At 48.6% G+C, this 22142-nt stretch overlaps 1 protein-coding gene and 1 pseudogene across 1 annotated transcript in view; both read left to right on the top strand.

Moving 5' to 3' along the window:
• Sergef (secretion regulating guanine nucleotide exchange factor) overlaps positions 1-22142 on the top strand; it is a 217781-nt gene that overhangs the window by 119350 nt on the left and 76289 nt on the right.
• LOC118585816 lies at positions 11594-12648 on the top strand (annotated as a pseudogene).

Consider the following 22142-nt stretch of genomic DNA (forward strand, 5'->3'; position numbering starts at 1 on the left):
GTCCCTTCCTTACCTGGCTCTCCTCACCCCATTATGTCAGGCTCTTGTGCTGTGCTCCCAGAGGGACAGGAGAAGCTTCTTTGAAGGCACTGAGGACTTGGTCAAGAGAAGGGATGGAGGAGACACGGTCAGAGCTTGCCATGCAGATCTCAGGACTGCCTTGTGAATGCTGATGACCTCCTGGGTAGCCTGGAGCTGGAGTCTGTCTCGGAATGGGAGACTGCCTGGGCCCGTAGGACCTGCTCATCCACACCGCAAGCCAAGGCACAGACAGGAAAAGTGAGAGTGTGGGCCAGCCGAATGTCAGAACTGTGCCACGCCCATTTGCATATGTGGTCTTGTTTCCAGTGCCACTCTGAGAACATTCATGTCCCCTGTGTAAACATTTAGTCCTGTGTGTAAAGTCAGAGTTTACCTGACACACTGCACCCATAAGTCACACATTAGGGAAGGAGCACTGAGCCCAGCCAGCCTCAGATCTCAGGAGCTCAGGGTCACTCAGATCCCAGCTGTGCAACGGTACCCTCCATTTGCCACGGTTCCCCCAGACCAGCACTGGCAGGCCGGTGTGCGCCCTCCACTTGGCCCTGGGTCTCCATGATAATGCTTGGTAGGAATGGGTCTCAGCTCAGTGTACAGGCAGATTCTCAGAACTGAAAAAGCCCAGTGGCAAGAACCCAGACTGTTGTGTCTTTATGTAATTCTGTGAGAAAATTGGGCTCATTTTGTTGAGAAATTGTTTTCAATAATTTCCACTTAAATTGACTGGAATTTACTTTAATGGCAACCTTTGTTAGAAGACTTTCACTCTGTACAGTGCATCTTTCCCTTTGAGGAGACTTCAGAGGGTAGAGTGAAAACAGGCTGTCTAGCAATTTCCTGAGATCCTTTGGAAGGCCTTAATTCAGGGTGGTCTTTGGACCAAGTATTGCGGCACTGAAATGAAGGACCACGAGCCCATTTCCTGATAGATGTACCAAATGAACCATTTTGATAGGATCTTTCAAGGCCAGCATGCTGTGGAAGATAATTGACCATTCAGATGTCAAGTAGTCTCTCGCTGGACCCAAGTGGAACACATGGACAAAAGAGCCCATGAGAATTGTCCTGAGACGTTCTGGCTGTGGAAATGGGTTTCCTGTGACCTTGGGAGTCAGGTGACGGAAGAGATGTGCAGGCCACACTGTTGACTTCTCTGCTGTTTTTCTGTGGTGTGTTTTAGATGATGCCCCGAAACCACTTCTGTGGACTCAGAAGGTTACAGCCACTCATAGTCAGGAGGCCTTGCGTGGAAGTGGCGGGGGAGGGCTTGTTAAAAGACAGGGAAGGAGAGGAAGGCGTCTTCGCATCTAGGAAGGGTTTCACACAGAGGCTGGCACAGTCTCAACATTTCGTCATGTTCTTATTTTGAGGTTCCATCAGGACTTGTCACTGGAGTCATGTGAGCAGTTCATAGACCTGGTTGGAGGGGGTAGAAAAAAGAGGTCACGTAGAGGCGGCAAGCTGGGGGCCTGCAGTGAAGGTTGGTGCACCTTTGGACAGTCTTTCCTGAACCAGGCATGCCTGGCTACACTGGGGTAACTGGGAAAGCCGGAAGCCTCTTACTTGAGAACTTCCACTCTGCTCAGCAGCCAGGCTGTGGGCTGCCCTCCTCAGGATTGGCCCTGGAAATACTTTTCCACTGCTCAGAACACCCAGTCCTGTGAGAGGAACCAAGTGTATGGCTCACTAAACCAGCACAGAGCCCGAGGCATCCTTTCATCTCAACTCCTTAGCACCTCTCAGAATAGAAACCCACAGTCCCAGGTTCCCCCTCTTCTACTCCAGACTCAGCAGACGTGGTCATGCCATCAAGGTCTGCTTGGCGACGTGAGGGCAGGATTGTATTGTTCACTGCTGACGCTGGGTCCTTGTACACTTTGGGGACATAGGTTCAGAGGCACTTGCCATCCCCTTCACTCTGTGACTTTCCTCCTGCCTCCTGTGCTGACCCCCCCAGGTCTGGTGTGGTTAACAAGCTGGGTACTTTATGTGTGACGCGTCCTTCCTTGTGTGGGTATTCCCTTAGCAGATCCCGTGATGTCAGCCCTGCAGTGCCCCATGTCTCCCTTCCCATGCTGTCATCTCTGCTGCCACCTGCTTGAATCCAGACCCATTTGTCCTTTGTGTCAACTCTACAGTGTCAGCTTCTGCTGCTGGCTGCTCAACCTGCTCGTTGTCTTCATCATCTACCTGTTTACATCTCAGGCTCTTACATTCAGCGTTCATTAAATGTTCTATGATCATCCAGAACAACCTTGTCAGGACAGGGAGGGAAAAAACACCTATCTATCTTCTCTCTTATCGTTTCTCTCAAGTGAATGAACTGAATATTTTTATTGCATTGAAGATTAATTACCTCCCATCCCCAGGCCAGCTTTAATATTCTAGCGGTAGTTTCTTGTGATTAGGGCCCGACAGAGTGTCTGCCCTTCCCCTAAACTCCCTCTTTTGCCTAGCTTCTTGTTTCTATTCAGCCTTAGCTTTTGCAGAGAGAGGGCAAGCTTGACCCGTGGCTTTAGATGAAGTGCTGAGTTGTGGATCTTACAGTTCACATACCTCCTGAAATGACCTGGATTTTCCTGCAGTATAGGGCATGGTTAACGTGGTTACCAAAAAACACTGAGACCCGGAGGGTTTAAGTGACAAACTCAAGGTCCTCCAGTGAGTGAACTTCAGACCCTGGTGTTGCACTGGGTTTGGGGCTATAGATATACTTTTCCTTTCCAAACACTGTGGAAAAGGCACTGGTACTCTAACTTAAACAATCTAGGCCCTCTTTGGGGAGCACCTGTTGGAACATAGACGTGCCTTTTCAGGATGAGGAAGGAGAGGCCACCTGGAAGTCCTCTTCTCTGGTCAGGTGGTGTCTGGTGGATAGTAGACATCCCTTGTCCCCTAGAAAGGGGCATGTTCATCCTTGAAGGTCTTTTTACCTGTCTCTAAGATGGCTTCTGAGAGGCTAGTATGTGTGTGGGGGGGGGGGCGGGGTGTCTCCGTCAATGAAATGCCCATCTCAGAAGCATGAAGGCCTGAGTTTTATCCCTACCACCCATATAGAAAGGCCAGGAAAGGTGGCATATGCCCATAATCCAAGAATTGGGAAGGTGGAGGCTAGATCCTTGGTTCTCCCTGGTCAGCTGGCCTAGCCTGAGTGGTGAGTTCCAGCCCAGTAAGACCCTGTCCCAAAGGCGGGTGACATTTCTAAAAATGGTACTCATGGTTATCTCTGGCCCCCACATGCATATATACATGTGCACACACATGTGCACCCCCACAGACATGCATATATACACATGATCTTGCCTACCCACGCACAAACATGAGTGTACACACACACACTAATCAACTGGCGTCTTGGTCCCTCACGATGACCAGACTCCAGTTCCCTGTTCCTGCTTGTGTACCACCTCCAAACAAGTATGTCCACATGTTCTCTTCTATGTGCTGCTTCCTCTGTGCCTTCCCCTCCCTCCAACAGCCCTCCGCTGTCCTAGCCAGCCTCTTCCAGCTTCCCAGGCCTAGAGTCCCTGTGACTGGGCCTGTGAAGAGTCCTCTAGTCATGGAGTCTTTTCAGCGCAGCCCAGTGCTGCCGTCTTACTCCCTGGGCATTTTCTGGAAGTTCAGGTGTTCCTGTCTGTCCCACAGCGGGTGGAAGCGCCTTTGTCCTGGATCACTGTAACACTTCTTAGTGATTTCCTAGGCCTTTGTTCTTCATCCATCATGGACACTAATGGACTTCAAACACTGCCCTGCTTTTTAGCTTTAAACTCCAGGAATTGGGCCGAGCGTGGTAGTTCATGCTGTAATGCCAGCACTCAGGAGACAGAGGCAGGTGCATCTCTGTGAATTTGAGGCCACCCAGAGCAACATGAGACTCTGTCCCCAAAGCAAATAGACTAACAACTCAAACTCCAGAAATCTATCATGCCATCCATTCTTGCTCTTTCAAATTCTAATCCTTCATCCCTGGTATGAGTAGTCCCCAGCATGAACCTGGCTGTGTGTCTCCTGCAGACTGTGTTTTTAGTTTTGGGAGACCTACTGTGCACTGGTGGTTGACACCTCAGTCTTATTTAACCCTCTGGATAGTCTTGAGTTAAAATGTATTCTAGCCAGGGGTCCAGGAAGACTTCATGAAGTTAGATACCACTGAGTGGAAAGGGTGACAGTTTTTCCCCAGAAGGAGCTGAAGTGGGAGGGACACAGAAAGGGTGAGGCTAGCAGAGACACTTGGTGTCACCAGGGACCACCAGTGTACTATCCACTTTGATTGGATCACAGGGCTAGGGGGAGATGCAGTGATATCTGAGGCTCTGAAGGTGAGCTGCGCCTGTTTACTGATGGACATGGAAGTGTCTGGCTGGATTCATGTAGGCACAGGGGAGCCACTGGCAGGCTTTGAGCAGGGGAGTTGTTAGCCTGAGCTTAGATTTACAAAGGTTACCTTGGACCCCAGTGGATTGGAGAGAATTGGTAGCACGGAGAGGAAATGCTAAGAAGCTGTTGCAATCATCCAGGACACATGTTCTCCGGGCTGAACAGTCCATGGCAGCAGGAGGGCGGGACCGGGGATGTGGAGTGGCAGGACTCAGTGGCTGCCCTTGAGATGAGACAGAGGTGACCGCAAGGAAGAATGGAGGCAGGGGAGCTGACTCCGGAGGGTTGGGGGGCAGCCGGGTTGGGGCTGGGAAGGGGAGGCAGTAATTGCTGTTTTGAGCATTGGAACTTGAAGTGTAGGTGAACTGCCTGTTTCCCATGCTGCTTAGTGTTCTTCAGCAGAGCGGCCACCGTCACAGGCCTCTCTGGTGTTCCTTCTTATTTATACACGTGCCTGCCTGCCTGCCTGCCTGCCTTTCACAGGGCGGCTGAGGGGAGCTCACAGCAGACCTTGTTCTCTTTGAATTTCAGATGGGCCCTCCGCGCCCCTTTACATACCCTAGGCCCAGGTGCCCTCATGTGTGCATCTACACATGGGAGGAGCACCTGGTGGTTAGGATCGGCATAACCACACAGTTCATGTCTGAGGATTTCCGTGAGAGGAAGCACTTGGAATGGCCGGCAGTCTGTTGACTTCCCTGCCAATCTCCTAGGTAAGGTTCCTGAACCATTGACTCAATAAGCTAAAAAGGTTATTAGAGAATAAAAGCAGATCTTAATAATGAATGCATCGGAAGCCATTAGGATGTAGCAAATAGGAAAGCCAGGGTGGCTGTCAGCTACCGTAAGAAGTTAGAGGCGGATGGATGGGATGATCAAATTTAAAAGTATACTCAGCTGTCAAAGCTGAGATTGATGTCTTACGGGTGTTAGGAACAGCTGTCATGCACTGGGTGCTTTCTTTGTGAAGATATTGATGTAAGCATTTTACATGTAGTAATAAACTCAAGTCTCATAAAAACCTAGCAAAATAGCAACTGTTGTTATTTCTGTGTTTGGGATGAAGACACAGAGGAAGCTTGTCCAGCATCATATAGCTTGTACATGGTGGAGTCAGGATTCAAACTTGGACTTTTAGTACCAAGACCTACATGGTTACCTATGCCCTACCCCTTGGCCATCTTCCAGCCAACTTTGAACTATTAGTAAAGCAAACTTTAAGCCATTCTTAACTCTTAGGAGCCAAGAACATTGTCATCTTTTCTGTACCCTTGTGCTGTAATGGTAGCTGGGCACGTAGTATGTGTTCACCAAATGTACAGCAAGTAAATGTCCTTCCAAGTCACTTTGATAATGGGAAGAGAAAAGGGGTCTCCTGGAGCTTCACACCTGTGGTGTGGCCAAGGATAACTTGGAGCTCCTGACCCTCCAGCCTCATCTCCTGAGTGCTGGAATCACAGACATATGCTGCCATTGCACCCAATTTAAGTGGTACTTATGGTACCCAGGGCTTCATGCATGCTAGGTGAGCACTGTACCAACTGAACTACATCCTTAGTCCAACTTAAAAAAGATTTCAAATTTCATTTTTATTCGATGTGTATGGGTGTCACGCCTGCATGTATGTCAGTGTACATGTGCATGCTTGGTGCCCATGGAAGCCAGAAGAGAGCATCTGATCTCTAGAGTTATAGATGGCTGTGAGCCACCATGTAGGTGCTGGAAATTGAACCCAGGTTCTCTGGAAGAGCAGCTAGTGCTCTTAACTGCTGAGCCGTCTGAAGCCTCACAAGTCTATTAAAAATCTTTTGAGCACATCTGTGCTGTTACTGGCACAGGTGTTATAGTTTACTGAAGAGATGCCTTATGGTGACATGACTCCACCTCTTCTACAAATCTGGACGCACCACACGGCCTGTCTCTGAAATAAAACTGCTGTGGTACTTGATGGAAGTAGTGACGTTTTGTCCATGCAGCTACAATGGCTGACACAGAGAGAACTAAATTCTGAATGTTTGGAAGAGTTATTTTCCTTTTCTCTCTAATTCTTGTTAATGATAAGTTTCAAAATAAAAAACAGTCCTGGGAAAATGTTTCCTGATCCCTCTGCAGTTTCCCACTTCCGTCTTGTGTCCTGGGCCACATAGCCAGTAGACAAAAGGCAAGTGAGCCTGGGTATGAGCACCTGCCACACTCGAGATACTGTCTGAGTAATTAAGGTCAGTCGTCAGGGAAGTCTTAAGGTTGTTACTGTGGTTCCTGTCACACATGTGAGGGAACTGGAGACAGGACAGTTGCAGTGACATGGCCAAGTTCACAGAATAAAGAGGTGATGGAGCCAGAAGTCCAACCTGCTGTCACCTGGACTACTACAGAGGCTTTCTGGCTGACTGCAAACCAGGTCCTAATGCTAGGTAGTCTCCTGTTGGTAATTCCTGCTGCACCTGGCCAGCAGTGGCAGTGTGTGTTGACAGAATTAGATTAGAACTGTGGAAATAAACAATACATTAAAAAATATTTGACCTCTCTTGCAGAGAACATGGGTTTTGTTCCCAGTCCCCACATGGGAGCTTACAGTGGTATGTAACTCTAGTTCCAGGGGATCTGAGCCCTCTTTTTATCTCCCTGGGCACCAGACATGCCTGAAGAGCATATACATGCATGTAGGCAGGTACTCACACATGCACATAAAATAAACATGAAACTTTAAGACATATGTATTTGAGCTCTGGCTGGGGCTGTAGCTCAGTGATAACATACTCCCTAGCATGCAGGAAACATTGGGTTTGATCCCCAGCACTGCATAAACCAGGTGTGGCATGTGTCTGTAATCCCAGCTCTTAGAGTCAGGAGGATCAAAGGTGCTTTAAAAAAATGTTGAATTATTATGGATGTTCCACGCTCCCTGATCCATATTAAAAGGAACTTGAAGAGAGAAATGTATGGGGAGCCTTTGGAAGGCTCAGCTTGCCCCATCACAGTGTGTGCTTTTGATAGACTGTTTACCTACATGAGAGCTCAGTGGGGCTTAGTCCTCTCAGACTGACAGAAAAAGAGGTGTGTGTAGAGTGGGTTGTCTTGTGAGCGGGCCTGCTTGCCCTCTGGTTGAAAAACGTTTGCACCCCGATAAGCCTCTCCACCGACACATCAATCCAAATCAGACCGAATCAGAAAAAGCCCCAGTTTAAGGAGTAAAGTGTTCCCAAGTGATTCTCCGGCCCCCCAGAGAGGAGACCAGAAAGAGAGACCGGAAAAAACATGTGTCTGTTTTCTGGGGTGCAATTTAAGATCCCCTGTGGGAGTGGTCTTGAGCATCTCTGGGGGAGGAGCTTTGTTTGGTGGGACTTTCTGGGGGGTAGGGTCTGAGCAAAGAGGTGGGGCTTCCACTAGAACATTCCAGACTCTTTGAGTCTATGGGTGCCAGGTGCCAGGGGCTGAGGTGGAGCACCAGAACACTGCTGTTGAGCTGAGCATACAGGAAGAAGCAGAAAAATCCAAAGGAAGTTGGAAGGGCCAGTCAGTCCTTCACCCCCAAGCCCAGGCCTCTGTCACTGTAACCCAGATTTGTCATTCTTAGAGTGTCATGTCTCTGGACTCCTCAGCACCTCCTTTTTCTTCTGGTGTCCTTCATTCAGTGTGTCGCTGAGACCTGTCCCTGTTACTTCATCGGTACATCTTTCCCTTTTTCCCCCACCTGCATGCACTTGTGTCTGTGTGAGGGTGTCAAAATCTCTGCAGCTGGAGTTACAGACAGGTTTGACCTGCTGTTTGGGTGCTGGGAATGGAACCCAGGTCTTCTGGGAGAGCAGTCAATGCTCTTAACCACTGAGCCATCTCTCCAGCCCCATCTGCCCCTTCTTGATGAATAGTATTCATTATAGGTGAACTACAATTTATCAATTTGCCTATTGTATCGGTTTTCTCAAAGTGCACAACAGGTTACCACTCACAGTATGTGTTTCTCAGTTAATAGTTGTAGAAGTCAGGAGTCTGGGTAGAACCAGCTGTGTTCCGGATTATGATTTCACAAAACCTAAATCGAGGTGTCAGGTGGGCCAGAAGTTATGTAGAGGCTCAGGGAAGAGTGTGTTCCTACGTTCTCTCAGCTCAGCAGCCAGCTTCGTTCCTCAAGACCACAGGAGTGAAATCACGCTCCGTACTGTCAGCCTGTGGTTATTCACAGCCCCTGCCAGCCATGTGTGCCCTTTCAACAATGACACATGATGCTGTCTGCAGAATTCACACTCAAGAACTGTGCAGTGAGTTTAAAAAAAAAAAAAAAAAAACCCGCACACAAAGATATAAGGTTAAGTAAGTTTATGATTTTGTGTTGGTCCAGACTCAGAAAAACAAGTCTTGCATGTTTTCTGTCACATTCAGAATCTAGATTTAAAAAGAAAGTCATGAAGGTAAAGGAGTTATTTGGAAAGAAGGGACTAAGGGGACCAGCAGGAGACAGCAGGAAGAGATAAGACTGTAAGTTCATTTACATACGTGTGTGAAAATGTCAATGTTTTGTACAATTAATTTGCATTAATTTAAATTACAAAATACTAGTTCATGATAATTTTAGTTTGCTCTTGACCTTGTGGCTGGAGGTTAAGGGCAGCCACATTGAAGGAGAAATGAGCCCCACCCTAAGGGAAGAGGCAAGGCCACACTGTAGAATGGAGATGTTTGTGCAGACATCATGGAGAGTGCAATCTGCTGCATATGTTCTTCAAGCACCTTGCAACTGCTGGAGTTGACTAGCATTCTGATAAAAATGTGTCAGCAGTGAGGGAGGAATTATTTCCATGTCAGAGATATGGAGACAAGCACAAAACCCAACAGTCTGCAACTTCGTTTTGAACTGGGGAAGTTGCAAAGCCGCCTAGTTGACCAAGAAGGTGCCTATGAGGATGACTAGGCCAGGAGCTGCCCTGCAGGCAGTGGGGCTCCCGCAGGGTGCCCCTGAGAACAGGACAGCAGCCTGCTGGTCTGTTGACTTGCAGGTTGTGCCCGGACTGAACTCAGTCAGGCTGGGTCACTTTACTTTTAATTTCAGCAAGAATGTAACTTTAGAATCTGGTCTCAGTGATTCTGTTTTATTTTAATTTAAAAAGCCAAAGTGCTGGCTGGAGATACAACATAGCTGCTCTAGAACTTGCCTAATGTGCAGGAAACCCTGGGCCTCCATACCTGGCACTGCATGAGCCAGGTCTGGTGGGAGATGCCCAGGTCTCAGAATGTGGGGGCAGGAGGGTCAGAAGTTCAAAGTCATAAAGTCATCCTCGGTGACATAGTAAGTTTAAGGGTAGCTGGAGATTCATGTTGGGGGTGGGTGGGCAAAAGTAAAGCTTCGTCACCGTCAGGGGCCTGAGGGTGTCACAGATCCTCTTGGTCAGGGCCACATTCAGTGTCCTGTGCCTTGGCAGACACTGACCCACAGCTCTGCTGAGTAGCTGCCCTAGAAGCAAAGATTCTTGAGCTTTGTGCACAAATGGTTCGTCCCTGCAGCTGCCGCCTGTTCTTATGGAGAGAACTGAGACAGGAAGATGATGTGCTGCAGCCCCCTGTTTGCTACAGGCCCGCTTTCTAAGTGCCTCCACCCTTAGGCACCTGGGGCTTTTCCTCAGCTCTTGTGGTGTCTTCCTGCCATGTCTTAGGTGACCATTCTTTTAGCTCATGGCTTACATTTTGAACATATAAAGGAAAGGGCCATCTGAATTCACCCATTACTTACAGAGCTCAAAGCATTTGCCAGAAGCCATAAGGAGTGGGCAAGCTCAGGGATAAGCTCAATTCACTCGGTACACGTCTATGGCGGGGTGGGGGGCGGGGTGGTACACAGATGTTGGACTTCTAGCAGTCACACAGCTGAGTAGGACCTACTGTGTGCCGGGCACTGTGCAGAGCTCTGGAGAGAGATGATGAGGCCCGGTATTCTCTGTATAAAATGTGGCAGACATGTGAGAACCACTTAGTGCCAAGTGGAATAGTGCTGTCTCAATGGCAAGGCCCAAAGGAGGGAGCAACTGCTGCTGAGGTGGCTTGGCCACTTATTAGCTCTTTGCTCTTTTTGTTTGTTTGTTTGTTTTGTTTTGTTTTGTTGAGACAGGGTTTCTCTGTGTACCTTTGAGCCTTTCCTGGAACTCACTCTATAGTCCAGGATGGCCTCGAACTCACAGAGATCCGCCTGCCTCTGCCTCCCAAGTGCTGGGATTAAAGGCGTGCACCACCACCGCCCAGCTAGCTCTTTGCTCTTAGTCAAATTGTTTACCCTATTTCTCAATTAATCTATAAAGCAAAGCTGTAACAAGTTAATCTACCCAAAGTACCTAGAACAAGGCTTAGTTAACTAAAGTCGTCAGCCTCTTTCCTGTGCACTCCCTCTCTCCCCTACCCAGAACTACAGTGAGCAGAGGGCACAGCCTGAGTTGGTGTGCTGGAATGGGGTGCTGCACATGGGAGTGGGGTCTTATGAGAGTAGCATGTGAGTTGTTTGTGGATAGTTCTGCTGGTTCAAAGAGGCTGGAGAGCTGTGTTCAATACTGAAGATCCTAAGTACTGGACAAAGGAGTTTGGCTTTGGGCTCAAGCAATGGAACGCCAAATAACCCACATGGACTTTCCAAAAGAGCATTTTTGGCAGAGGAGGGAGAGATTGGGTGCAGCAAAGAACCCAGAAAGCTGTGGCAGAATTCCAGGGGGTGGGCGAGTGCCAAGGTGCCAAGGCCACAACCACAGTTAGCACCTCTCTCGGCATGCAGAGGCTGAGGGGGAGATTCAGTTCTATACCCCTCTGGCTGCCTGGAGGGTTTTTTGTTGGTAGAATGTTGGTTTGAGCCCTAAGTTGTCCCATGTAGCCATAAATCTTAATATTCTGACATCATGTTCAGCTTTCTGGCCTCAAAGCTGATCTAGATAGACAGCTGCACACAAGGCATTGGATGGGGTTTAGTGGATGCTCGAACACATGGACACCAGTGGGCAGCTGTGGAGCCTGTTGAATAGGAAATTGTCTTATGGAGTGGAGAGGTTCCTGAAGAGGGGCCCAATATGTAACATCACGACAGTGAAAATTGCCTTGATATTGACTGCATGTAAAAATAAGCTGGCTGGCTCTCTGCTCCTCCCTGTTCCAAAAACAGCCGCATCTTTTCATGTAGTGCCAGCCTCATCCCTGAGACACGATGGTGAATGTCGGAGTGAATGGATTTGGCCATATTGGACACCTGGTTTCCATGGCTGCCTTCATGTCTAGCAAAGTGAACACTGTTGCCATCAATGACACCCTTCATTGACCTCAACTACATGGTTTACATGTTCCAGTCTGGCTCTACCTATGGCAAGTTCAAGGGCACAGTCAAGGCTGAGAACGGAAAGCTCATCATCAACAGGAAGGCCATCACCATCTTCCAGGAGTGAGATCCCACCAATATCAAATGGAGTGATGTTGGTGCCAAGTATGTTGTGGAGTCTACTGGTGTCTTCACCACCATGGAGAAGGCTGGGGCCCACTTGAAGGGTGGGGCCAAAAGGGGTCATCATCACTGCCCCTTCTACTTATACCCCCATGTTTGATATGGGTGTGGACCATGAGAAGTATGACAACTCACTCAAGATTGTCAACAGTGCTTCCTGCACCACCAACTGCTTAGCTCCCCCCAAAGGTCATCCATGACACATCTTTGGCATTGTAGAAGGACTCATGACCACAGTCCATGCCATCACTGCCACCCAGAAGACTGTGGATGGCCCCTCTGGGAAGCTGTGGGGCTGCCCAGAACATCATCCCTGCATCCACTGGTGCTGCCAAGGCTGTGGGCAAGGTCATCCCAGAGCTGAACAGGAAGCTTATGGGCATGGCCTTCCGTGTTCCTACCCCCAATGTGTCTGTCGTGGATCTGACATGCCGTCTGCAGAAACCTGCCAAATATGATGACATCAAGAAGATGGTAAAGCAGGCATCAAAGCATCCACTAAAGGGCATCCTTGGCTATACTGAGGACCAGGTTGTCTCCTGCGACTAACAGCGACCCCCAATCTTCCACCTTTGATGCTGGGTCTGGCATTGCTCTCAATGACAACTTTGTGAAGCTCCATTTCCTAGTATAACAATGAATACTGCTACAGCAACAGGGTGGTGGACCTCATGGCCTACATGGCCTCAAGGAGTAAGAAGCCCACCCTGGACCACCCACCCCAGCAAGGATATGATAGTAAGAGAGAGGCCCTTGGCTGCTGAGCAGTCCTTGTCCCAACTCAGCCGCCAACCCTGAGCATCTCCCTCAGTTTCCATCCCAGACCCCCAGAATAATAGGAGGGGCTTAGGGAGCCCTACTCTCTTGAATACCATCAGTAAAGTTCACTGGGCATACATATGTATGTGTGAGTGTGTGTGTGTGTGTGTGTGTGTGTGTGTGTGTGTGTGTGTGTGTGTGTAATGTATATGTATAAGCTGGCTGTCATGGGGGCTGAAATGAGTCTATTGAAGTCCTTCTGCTGAGTGGGATTCTTTGGCAAAAGCGATTTCATTTAATTTTGTGGTCTTGTCATGTAAATATCACCATGCCCATCTTATAGTGAAGAAGAGTCACAAGTTGCAGGACCCATAGCATGATCAGATGGCTCACAAATATCAGCTGATGGACCATGCTTAGTGTTCATGAGCCTCAATTTATAAAATAGACATTATAATAAAACAAACCCCAAGGGATGGTTTATGTAGCAGAGAAGATGCTGTATAGATGAAAAAGGAAAGATGCCATGCAGATGGGAAAGATGTGTAAGGTTTTGTCATGCTGTGGCACTGCAGTAATGGTTCGTCACATGTCTACACATTTGTTTCTTTGAAATTTTGTTTCTTTGTCTTGTGTATGGATGTACATGTGTGGAGTGCCTATTCAAGCATGTGCATGTGAGGACAGCTGTCCATGTTGCCTGTCTTTCTCTGTTGCTCTCCACCTTATTTTTTGAGACAGGGTGACCCTGGAGCTTGCTGTGGACAAGCTGGCTGGCCAGTGACCCCCAGGACACATATGTCTCTGGCTCCTTTCCCACAGTGCTGGGTTACAGGTCTACCAACTCTCCTGGCCTTTCCATAAGTTCTGGGGCTCCCAACTCAGGTTCTCATGCTTGTAGCGTGCACCTTACCCTCTGAGCCATCTACTTGGCCACATTTCTGTCTCTTCCAGTCAGCATTCCTCTGCCTCTCCCTCTGTGGATGGCCTTCATAGCTCCCCAGTTGTCTCAACGATACCCTTCCTAGCTGCTTTTCTCTGTGATCTTGGACACAATCTTGGATCATGCTTTGCATTTAGTCTCTTTGCTTTCATTAATCCGGGATAGCTTTACTTTGTCTTCCATGACAGTTATGTTTTTTAAGTGTACAGGACAGTTCTGTAGCCACGTATTATGTCCCTCAATTGGTTTTACCTGATTTTTCCTCATGATTAGATTTCACCTCTGCCCTTTTGGCAGTAATTCTAAATAACTGATGGCATGCTTGCCTTGAATACATCCTCAGAGGAGAAATCTGATTTGAGTTTATCCCATTATTAGTGACATTCACCCAGGTCTTCGGGTGAGGTGGTGTCCTCGCATTTTCCCTGTGAAGCTGCTGCCTTTCCCTTTTTACTAAACAATCACTGTAACGAGACGGCCAAGGCTGGGGGGATGGGCCACTCCTCTTGGACTTTGAATTAATGATTCATCCCTGCATTAACTATTATTATAATGGTTGTAAAGCTTCTCTAAATCAATTATTCCTTTATGTTTATTATTTATGACATCCCAGTATAAGGAAGAGATTTCCCTACTTCCTTATTCATTAGTCAGTATATATTCATGGATTTTTATTTTATTCAGTATATTATAATCGAGTGTTGTCATTATTCGTTGTAATGCTCAAATTCTCCCTGAACCCCATCAAGGTGGCCCCTATGTCCTTTTACTCGTTCCCATCACTCTGACTTTGTAGGGTCCCTATGTCACCTTACTTCTTGGCACAAATGGGTGCTCCGTTTCCAGTTGTTCTTTCCTTGTCCTGACCCTGCAATTTGCCATTTCTTCCGAAAGTCTGATTTCTCTTCGTTAAAAAGGATTTAGGATCGGAGATCTGTACAGTAAGGGATCTCACCGATGCTGGGGTGGAGTGGGTCACTGCTTCCAGGGTTGGTTCTGAAGGCATTTTGCACACACCGTTGGCCTGTGCAGATGGAAAAATATATTAACATTGTTGGAAGCTAGAATTCCACTGCTGGTGGAGGAAACACATACATGGAACTGGAGAGGCAGAGAGCAGCCCTGCAAATGTCAGACCAGAGGCCAAGGCATGATGGGAAATTACGGTTCCATACCTACACATGCAGGCTGCTTAGGCCAGTGCGGAGCTACTGGAAGGAAAGGCCCACTGTGTAATTTAAAATGTTTTTGTAATTCTTTTTCTGTTTGTTTTTGATTGTTTGTTTGTTTGTTTGTTTTTCGAGACAGGGTTTCTCTGTAGCTTTGGAGCCTGTCCTGGACTAGCTCTGTAGACCAGGCTGGCCTCAAACTCACAGAGATCCTCCTGAGTGCTGGGATTACAGGCGTGGGCCACCACCGCCTGGCTGTTTTTGGTTTTGCAAGAGCGAAGACATTACTATTATTTAGAATTACTTAAGATTGAAATCCCAGAAAACAGATTCGTATGATCTTGAAAATCCATCCCTGCTTTGTTTTTAGCCAGAGCTTGCTGAGCCTGAGGCCTGTGTCAAAGACTACTAGGACTAGCTCCTTTTAGCAGTTATATTTGTATTTGAAGTAAGTTTTGCCTATTTTATGTGTATATTCTGTATCTAGTTTACATAAATAGAGTCATACAAATTTATGGTTGCCTTATTTCGTATTATTGGAGCTCTGTTCATATTGTGACTATTGGTAATTTTTCCCTGCTCTCAACTGTATGAGTTAGTATTTTTCTGTTGCTGTGGTAAAACTCCATGCCCATGGAGACTTAGAGGAGAAAGGGTTTATTTGTACAGACAGTTCCAGAGGGACAAGAGTCAGTTACTGCAGAGAGACACGGCAGCAGGTGGCAGACGTAGTGCCAGGGGCAGGAGCTGAGGGCTTACACCTTGAATTGTAAGCAGAGACAGAATGAATGGTCGTTTCACTGTCAAAGCCCACCTCTAGTGACGTATCTCCTCCAACAAGGCCACACCTAAAACCTTCCAAACGGCACCATCCACTGGGGACCACGTGTTCCAATGCCCGAGACTTATGAGGTGTGCCATTCAAACAAAAACTTTCCCATGAGTTCTAGGTAATGAACCCCAGGCTTTGTGCAAGCATTACACCTCTGATTACACACCTAACCGCTCAAAAGTATTCTATTCTGCACAGACTGCGTTTTTTTCCTGTTACACGAAATGCCAAATCCTTCTTTAAAACTGTTTACTTTGGTGTGGAGGATCCCAGAGCCTTGTGCTCTGTCACAGAGCTATGCTTTCATTTCTTACACATAATGCACTATGAACACTCTGTGCATGCCTTTTGATGAAGACAAACAAGTGTCAGTTTGGGGGCATTTGTGTTTCCTTGCATATGTATATGAAGTATGGATACATAGTTTTTTCAGCTGTAGAAGCTATTGCCAGACAATTATTTCACTCCTGACAACAGTATGAGACTTCAGCTCTCACACATCTTCACCAGCACTTGGTCTTGTTAGTCTTTTTAATTTTAGTGTATGTGGTGATTAGGGCAAGAGGTAAGACTTCATTGAGAAGAACGCCGTTCAGCAGTAGTTCTCAGCCTATGGGTCATGACTTTCACAGGGGTTGCCTAAGACTATTGGGAAACACAGATGTTTGCATTACAGTTCATAACAGTAGCAAAATGACAGTTATGAAGTAGCAATGAGAGTGATTTATGATTGGGGTCACCACAACATAAGGAACTGGATTAAGGCGTCACAGCGTTAGGATGGTGGAGAACCACTGGCCTGGAGTGTTTGCCTGTCCCAAAGCTATTAATTGCTTTGAGTTTAACCAAGCTGGCTGTCTTCTGCACATGGTTCCATGCTGTTCCCCAGGGTATGATGGCACACCATTGCTGCATCCAGATGTATTGTTATAGTAGGCTCTTTCAATATGCGAGGATCAGGGGTATTTCATAGCATGAGGATTATGGCCGACTTTGGTGCAGAGGGGAAGGCAGGTGAAGTAAGTGTCTTAAGAAAGAGCAGCAGGGAAGTCATCCAGGACAGAAGGCAGCTCAGACACCCAGACACTGGGCCAGGCCCGGATCTGTGGCTGCTTCCTGTAGAATGCCATGCCGCTCTTGTCTGGCCGGTTCTGCCCTCATTGTGTTAACCTTCCCAGTAGGGACTCATCCCTAGAGCCTGTTTCAGACCGAACGTTCACTACAGTGCTTCACAGGCTATAGCCGGCTCCCAAACTAGATATCATATGTCTCAGAAACGTATCTTTAGAGTGGGGTGAAGAGTGGAGTCTTGTTCTGTAGATGGCAGGTGCTGTGTGCGGTGGGCCGGACGGGCTGAGGATGTGTGAGATAGGGCTGGTGGTTAGGATCCTACTTTCAGAGAGACAAAGGGTTTGCCAGCCAGCACTGGCCAGGGAGCAAGAGTGCCAGGTTTTCTAGTCCCTTCTCCAGAGCCCATTTTCTGCTACCCCACATTGAGTGGTGAGAGTGTTGGGAATTCAGAGATTTGATGAAAGCCAATTATAGCTCAGGTGAGAGGTGAAGGGGGCCGGGCCTCCCAGAAGCTGAGGTGGTCCATGGGGCAGTGTATTTTAGGCTATGTCTGTGTGTCTCTTGTGAATGGGTATGAATTAGAATTACAGACATGGGGAGGGAACTTGTCTTGCTGAGCTAGAGGTCACAAGAAAGAAGAGCTGAGTGTGGGGACAAGACAGAAGACTTTAACGCCATGACAATGTAGAACTTTAAAAAAATCCAATTCTGACACAGGAGTGAGAAGAAACAATGGAGTCACATAGGGAGGCTCTTAAAACAGCTGGGACTGGAGCAGAAAGGACTGAACAGCAATCCAGGCTACTTCGAGAGTCCCTGAGAAGCACAGTTAATAGGCTCTGAATCTGAGTAGATACAAGGCAGAGCCTCAATGTCTGAGGAACGTGTCCTGAGACGGTCAGCTCTCACCTGCAGGACCCTGACTCTCCTGCCTGCCCACCCTACAGACCTCTCAGGTGTTGTCCTTTGGTGAGTCAGTTCCTCAAGTAGTCAACGGTGTCAAGGACAGCCAAGGCAAGAGGCTGGTGGTGGTGCTGCTCACCAGGTAGGACAGCTAATGCTTGGGGTAGAAAGGGAACCTCATTTTTCTCAGATGAGGTTACACGCAGAACCTTGCTATTGGTGACACCGATGTCCTGTCTCTTGCCTACTGAAGTCCACGTGCCAAAGTAAAACTTTGGAGAATTCAGAAACCTAGTCCCTCCTCTACAAAGGGCATGCCAGACTTCTTAAGACTTGAGAGATTCTCTCAGTCCCGGTGACTGTTCCAGCTCAGCTACATTTGGGCTCCCAGAGAGGACCCTGCAAATGCATTGAACCCACGGGAGGAGGAGTGATTGAGAGTCACATCTGAGATGTCTCCTTGAGCCTTGAGCGTCCTCGTGGAAGGGATAACTGCTGCTCTCTTCCCCAGGTAGAGCCAGGAGAAGGCAATGAAATGCTATGCTGGAAGCTGGCCAGGCCTAATGAGCAAATTCACATTCACTTCCCTATGCTCACATCTAACTGGTTCTTTTGTTGTTGGTGATGGGAGGTTCAATCTCAGGGTCTTGAACTTTGAGAGGCAAGTGCTCTACCTGAAAGCCATATCTCCAGCCCCTTGTTTGCATTTCTTTGGAAATGCCACCTTAAAGACTGTGCCCATACATGCTTAGGACTGGTTTGTGCTGACTTTCCTCCTCTGCTCCAGTTATCTTTTTATTGCCTCTTACTTCATGCCCTGCACTTGGGCAGAGACACTAGGCAGGTAGTCTGTTGGATGGTGGAGGGACTGAGGTAGGGAACACAGGCAATGCCTGTGAATAGGCATCCCTAGTGGGAAGGACCCTGACACAGAGCCCCTGGGTGGAGAGCAGCCAGCTGGGGTTGGGAATTGATGTTTGAACAATTCTCCAGGCCTTACTAAGTAGACAGTAGGAGACAGGAAATCTCAGTCAAGGAAAGTAGAAGGCATATGAGCTTGAAATGACGTGATGTCCTTAGAGAAAATAGGTATCATAAATGGAAAAAAGAATACATTATTTGGGTTTGAGAGTTTATGAGAGGTGAATATGGACCAACTCACTCTGGCATTAAAAGTCATGCTTTCTTATACAGACCTTGCCCTCCCAATAGAGTGGCAAGGGAGCTGAGGAGGGTTTTCATCAGGGCTCAGATTTGTGTGTAGAAAAGGAAGACCCTTTCATTTGTCCTCCATCTCTTCTGTTAGGCAGACAAGACACACCGTCATTTTTTAATATCTGAGAATATTAAGGTCCTGGAGGTTAAAAATCTTGCCAAAGGTCTCAGGAGCCAGAAAGTAGAGGGCCCAGAAATAACTTGGCTTTCCAGCTTGGGCCCTTTCTCCTCATACATCACCATTATTAATAGTCTTCTAAAAAGCTGCCTGTTGCTGGGTGGTGGGTAGGCACTGGGTGGTGGGTAGAGGCTGGGTGGTGGGTAGGTGCTGGGTGGTGGGTAGGTGCTGGGTGGTGGGTAGACACTTGGTGGTAGGTAGGCCATGGGTGGTGGGTAGGCCCTGGGTGGTGGGTAGGCCCTAGGTGTTGGGTAGAGGCTGTGTGGTGGGTAGGCCCTGGGTGGTGGGTAGGCCCTGGGTGGTGGGTAGAGGCTGGGTGGTGGGTAGGCAGTGGGTGGTGGGTAGACCCTGGGTGGTGGGTAGAGGCTGGGTGGTGGGTAGGCATTGGGTGATGGGTAGACACTGGGTGATGGGTAGGCCCTGGGTGATGGGTAGACATTGGGTGGTGGGTAGGCACTGGGTGGTGGGTAGAGGCTGGGTGGTGGGTAGGCATTGGGTGGTGGGTAGGCGCTGGGTGGTGGGTAGAGGCTGGGTGGTAGGTAGGCATTGGGTGGTGGGTAGGTGCTGGGTGGTTGATAGAGGCTGGGTGGTGGGTAGAGACTGGGTGGTGGGTAGGCATTGGGTGATGGGTTGGCACTGGGTGGTGGGTAGGCGCTGGGTGGTGGGTAGAGGCTGGGTGGTGGGTAGGCACTGGGTGGTGGGTAGAGGCTGGGTGGTGGGTAGAGGCTGGGTGGTGGGTAGAGGCTGGGTGGTGGGTAGAGGCTGGGTGGTGGGTAGAGGCTGGGTGGTGGGTAGGTGCTGGTGGTGGGTAGGTGCTGGGTGGTGGGTAGACACTTGGTGGTGGGTAGGCCCTGGGTGGTGGGTAGGCCCTGGGTGGTAGGTAGGTATTGGGTGGTGGGTAGGTATTGGGTGGTGGGTAGGTACTGGGTAGTGGGTAGAGGCTGGGTGGTGGGTAGGCGCTGGGTGGTGGGTAGAGGCTGGGTGGTGGGTAGAGGCTGGGTGGTGGGTAGAGGCTGGGTGGTGGGTAGGTGCTGGGTGGTGGGTAGGTGCTGGGTGGTGGGTAGACACTTGGTGGTGGGTAGGCCCTGGGTGGTGGGTAGGCCCTGGGTGGTAGGTAGGTATTGGGTGGTGGGTAGGTATTGGGTGGTGGGTAGGTACTGGGTAGTGTAGAGGCTGGGTGGTGGGTAGGCGCTGGGTGGTGGGTAGAGGCTGGGTGGTGGGTAGAGGCTGGGTGGTGGGTAGAGGCAGGGTGGTGGGTAGGCGCTGGGTGGTGGGTAGAGGCTGTGTGGTAGGTAGGCCCTGGGTGGTCGGTAGGCCGTGGCAGGAGCAAGATGAAGCAATGGCCATTTATACACTCTCATGAAGGAGTGTGGTCCTGGGAGCTATGGCCTGTCGTGCTCAGGGGCCCCACCTCTATGCCGGAGCACAAAGAGGAAGAAGCCATGGGAAGGAAGCTCCATGCACACAGCTCAGCACTGGCCTGACAAAGTCCATCCATCACTGTGTCATTCATGAGTGCAGACCAGCAACTGTGGTGTGGTACTAGCATTTATCTGTCAGTGGCTGGCTTCTGGAAGCCTGATCCCTGGTGCTGGCCAGCTCCAAGTCCCTGATCCCAGGGTGACCCCCAACCCACAGACACAAGTCCTTTGCCTCTCTGTGTGTTTTGTGAATTGAAGTTGTTTTTGTTTTTGTTTTTGTTTTCTTTTTTTTCTTAAAGGTAACATGAAGCAGAGGTAACGGTGGGTTGTAGATCAGCCAAACCCAGATTATACTTCTGTTTGCTGCCTCCTTAACTCACTGTGGAAGTCATTGAATATGTATGAGCCTCGGGCTCCTCATCTCTAAAATGAGCAAAGCCAAACATACCTGGAAAGATGTCTGTGATGATTAAAATGTGCCAATGTTTCAAAAGTGCCTTGGAGCACAGCCTGGTACAGATGAGTCCTCGGGTTATGGCAGTTTTAATTATTGTTCTTATCACTGTCACCACACCACTACTGCTGCCACTGCAGTGAAAGAATGTTCTGGAAATAAAGACTAGTGGGAACAAAATGCCTTCTAGGCCTACTACCAGGAGGCAATTGCCCTGTTAATTTACTTCTGTTACCTCTGGAGCCCCTCCCCCAGTTCTAAACACAGGAGATTTTATAGTCAATTGGCTATTTTTCCTATGTGGAGGGAACTGCACCATAATTTTTAATAGATTTTCCTCCCTCATTATAAGAGTACTGCATAAGACTCAGATAGGAAGCAAAAGAAAAGCCATACTTCCAATCTCCTGCCCAGACTAGGGACAGGCACTGGCAACAATCTGATGTCTCTCCTCTCCAGAATTCTTATTCGTGTTTTATTATATAGAGTGGATATTGCATTATGGATGCAGTTTTTATGTGATTTTTTTTTCTAGTTCACATGATATTTGGAATATTTTCTTAGTGTAAGCATCATTTTCCTAGGCTGCTTAATAGTCCATCAAATAGCTCTGCTGTAATTTACATAAATATTTGCTTACTGTTAGACATCTGAGTTCTTTCCTGTTCCTCGGTCTAAGTCGCTCTTTGTAACAAACAGGGCCAGCCTTGGTGCGGCCTGGAAGCTCACGGTGAACTCTTACCATTCCACTAGTTCCCAGTGAGTTATCATGGAAGACTCGGGTCAGTAGCAAACCATCTCAAGCTTAGAGACAGTCTGGAGCCACTTCCCAAGAGGGCTTCTTTGCCACACTCTGTCAGAGTCCATGCAGTGTGTGTAGTCCCCTGTACCCTGTTGACTCTGGGACACGGGATCCCAGCTCTGGGCTGGGCAGGACCTAGGAGCCCAGGCTGCCCTTCTCACCCAAGTGCTCAGCGCCTGGAGAACGTCCCTGCGATCAGAACTCTCCTGTCCACTAGTGCCTCGGGACAGGGGCTTGTCAGAGTACGGGAGTCACCGTGGTTCTAGTATTTTTCAATGTTTCAGAGCACAGGAGTCACTGTGGTTCTAGTATTTCTCAATGTTTTAGATTTTAAAGGTACTTCGTGGGCACTTTGCTTGTATGTATGTGTGTGCCCGGTGCCCATGGAAGCAGAAGAGGGCATCAGAGCCCCTAGAACTGAAACTGCAGACAACTGTGAGCCATCATGTGGTGCTGGGAGTTGAATCCAGGTCCTCTGGGAGAGCAGCCAGTGCGCTCAACTGCTGAGCCA

The sequence above is a fragment of the Onychomys torridus genome, chromosome 1 (assembly GCF_903995425.1).
Source record: "Onychomys torridus chromosome 1, mOncTor1.1, whole genome shotgun sequence".
In the NCBI taxonomy this organism is placed as follows: domain Eukaryota; kingdom Metazoa; phylum Chordata; class Mammalia; order Rodentia; family Cricetidae; genus Onychomys; species Onychomys torridus.